Source organism: Oncorhynchus keta, unplaced genomic scaffold, assembly GCF_023373465.1.
Source record: "Oncorhynchus keta strain PuntledgeMale-10-30-2019 unplaced genomic scaffold, Oket_V2 Un_contig_2879_pilon_pilon, whole genome shotgun sequence".
Lineage (NCBI taxonomy): Eukaryota > Metazoa > Chordata > Actinopteri > Salmoniformes > Salmonidae > Oncorhynchus > Oncorhynchus keta.
Window position 1 is genome coordinate 664 of NW_026286232.1, and position 3,326 is coordinate 3,989.

Sequence of the window (3,326 nt, forward strand, 5' to 3'; positions counted from 1 at the left end):
AGCATATACTTTCATGTGTATGTGTACTGATACTGTAAATACACAAATTATATAAATGTTATCTACAATATATTATAATACTGTAAGCCTCCCTGCTGCAGGGGCATTTCCTCCTATAATTCTGAGCTGATTTTCTTCACTTCAGCAATATTTTGTATCTTTGTTCATTTTCACATTTATTGTGTTTGGAATGGCACTGTTACTACAGGAGATGATGCTATCATAAAGTATTTGATGTAAGTATGTAGGATAATTACCCATAATGCTCACTGACTGAACATTCAAAATTACCATAGCAATTATTGACGCATTCACATGCCATCGGAAACTTGGAACATCAGAGTTAAAATGAATGTATTAGCGTAGAGCTTTCTACTGGTTGATTCTGATACCTCACAAGTGGGAAACTTGAAATCATCATTCCATAACGAGTTAATGAGTCAGAAATGTCAAAATTTCCTAGTTCTGACTTGAAGGGCCTTCTATGATGTAGGGCAGGTCAGTAACCAAATTATTTTACTGTGCCCTGTCGCACACAGACTTTTATGGTCACACAAGTTCACACATATTGGCTCAAGTTGACTAGCCTAACAATTATTTACATGTCCCCAGGTACTTTTGCAACCAAATCAATACTAGTTGCACACATTGGGTAACAGTCAGCAATTGACAGTGAGCAATGAGCAAGATAAGCATCTGTAGCCGATGTGAAATGGCTATCTAGTTAGTGGTGGTGCGCGCTAGTGGCGTTTCAATCGGTGATGTCACTTGCTCTGAGATCTTGAAGTAGTGGTTCCCCTTGCTCTGCAAGGGCAGTGGCTTTTGTGGAGCAGTGGGTAACAATGCTTCGAGGGTGACTGTTGATGTGTGCAGAGGGTCCCTGGTTCGCGCCCAAGTCTGGGCGAGGGAACTGTTACACATAGACGGGAAGTTGACAATAGCTTATTATTAGTGTAAATAAATTGTATTTCTATGGTTACAGTCCTCAAAGATTGAATTGCATTGAATAGAATGAATGATTTACCGCCCGTATAGGGTGGGGTACCGCTAGTCATCATTATTATAATCACCATCTCAATCATTATCATAACATCATAGACTTATTCTTCTGTATCTGAGACTCATCTGACACTACCTTAGACATGGCAGTCTGCAACTCAATACACTGCCCCTGCATGGTGTTCAGCGTCCCCTGCATGTGGTTAATCGAATGCTTAACATCGTTCAGCAGGATCTGAATCTCAAGCCTGCAGGATATCAGGTGGTTCAACATACTGAGATGGCGAGAGGCTTCAGACCATGCCCTTTGGACCATCTTTAGGATTCTTTCTCACTTAACACCAGTCTTATTAGGAATGTAACTTTGTGCAGAAGATGTTACTATAGTGTTATTTAGAAGAAAAAGTGTACTTTGTCAGGCGCCAAAAGGATGAGGGCATGTCTCCCTGCTCCAGTGAGCTCTGCTGGCAGGTCTTGCTCACTGTTGGAGGAACAGGGGCCAAATTAGAGGAAAAATATATTTGGTTGTTCTGCAATGAAACGTTCATGACATAATGGGGATTGTCCTTCCCTGTGAAAAGAATAACAGCTGGGGTTTACTTTCTCACTATTAGATAATGTAATACAATCTTTAAACCCATCAGAAGTGTAGTGCTTACCTCCATGAAAATATTGGTCCATGTTATTTATGGCTGCATTGTCCCAATGTTGACCACTTGTTCCAACTTGTGATGAGAAGGTCTTGATGAAACGGTCAAGTCAACATTTTGTTAGAAATTTCAGAGATAGCATTAACAATTGTACATGAGACAGTGCTTCCAGATATTGAGGTATCTTCCTTCTGAGGTATGTAAAATAAAATCTGGTGTGTGAGTACTCACATGAAAGGTATCCATGATTCTAGATTAAGCCAATCAGGTATGTGATTACCATCCTATGGGTCAGCAATGGAATGATTGCTACACAGCTTTCAGGCGACTTTATGTCTTGGGCCTGGATGAATCATTGAAATACAAATAATATTGTGAATTTGTGATGAATAATTGCCATTGTAATTTGGAATATTCCATCAAAGTTATTTGTTTTGACAGTCAAAACAACTAACTCTTACGATTAATCACTTGACTTGAGTAACTTGAGTTGACGGAAGTAGCAACTTTATATTCTGACCTAGACACGGACTTGTGCAATGCCTACTGCATCATCTATGCCTGTTATTGGCTCATCATAGTATATAGCCGAGGGTCTCATAGTCCAAAAACAGCATTGGCCATTGGACTGCTCAGACAAAACAACTAACTCTTACGATTAATCACTTGACTGGAGTATGTGCAGGAGAGCTCCATGAAATCAGTGACATGGTCAAGATGGCGACATGAGAAGGTGGAACATTTCTAGCTGAGGAACAATTTTAGGGTTTTCTGATAAAGTTTATAGTTTTAGACTGCAGTTGGAATTTGTTTTTCGTTTTCACAAAAAAACGATATCTAACCATACAATGAATAATTTTGTAAATTTATCAAACCATTGTCATATTTTTGATGATTTCCAAAGAACAAGCTAGCTATGGAAAAGTGTCAGCGTGTGCCGTCTTCATAGCTAGTAGCATGTAATCAGGACATGACCAAACTGTTGCTGAGATAATGGATGTTGAAACTTCCAAGGAGAAAAGAGGCATTGTTGAAACTCACTCATATTCTTGCAGTGTAAAAGGGGGGTGAATGTGATTCATACCCGAATACCCCAACCAAGGAGCAACTTCCAAAGAAGCTGAGAAGTGAACCATCAATGAGCCATATTCCTTGGGTTATTCGTGGGTGATTGTCTATGTGATGTTGCATGTTTACACTCAATTAGTATTTGGTAGCATGTAAACTTCTGACCCACTGGGAATGTGATGAAAGAAATAAAAGCTGAAATAAATCATTCTCTCTACTATTATTCTGACATTTCACATTCTTAAAATAAAGTGATGATTCTAACTGACCTAAGAGGGATTTTTACTAGGATTAAATGTCAGGAATTGTTTGGCTAAGGTGTATGTAAACATCAGACTTCAACTGTACCTAGAAGTGCACACTATTCTTATTATTTTTATGTATCTTAAAAGTATAGTCAACTATACAACTTCTACTACTACACTTTATATCATCCAATAATATATAATGAAAAATGAAAAAACACTCAACATGAAAAATTAATGCAATTATGTTAATTTCAAATATTTATTTTGAAATATAGATTAGGTGCTCTTCTTTTTATAGCAGGAAGTAAAGGGACTGGACAAGGCTTTGCCTATAGCTGAAAACATCCTGGAAATGAGCGAA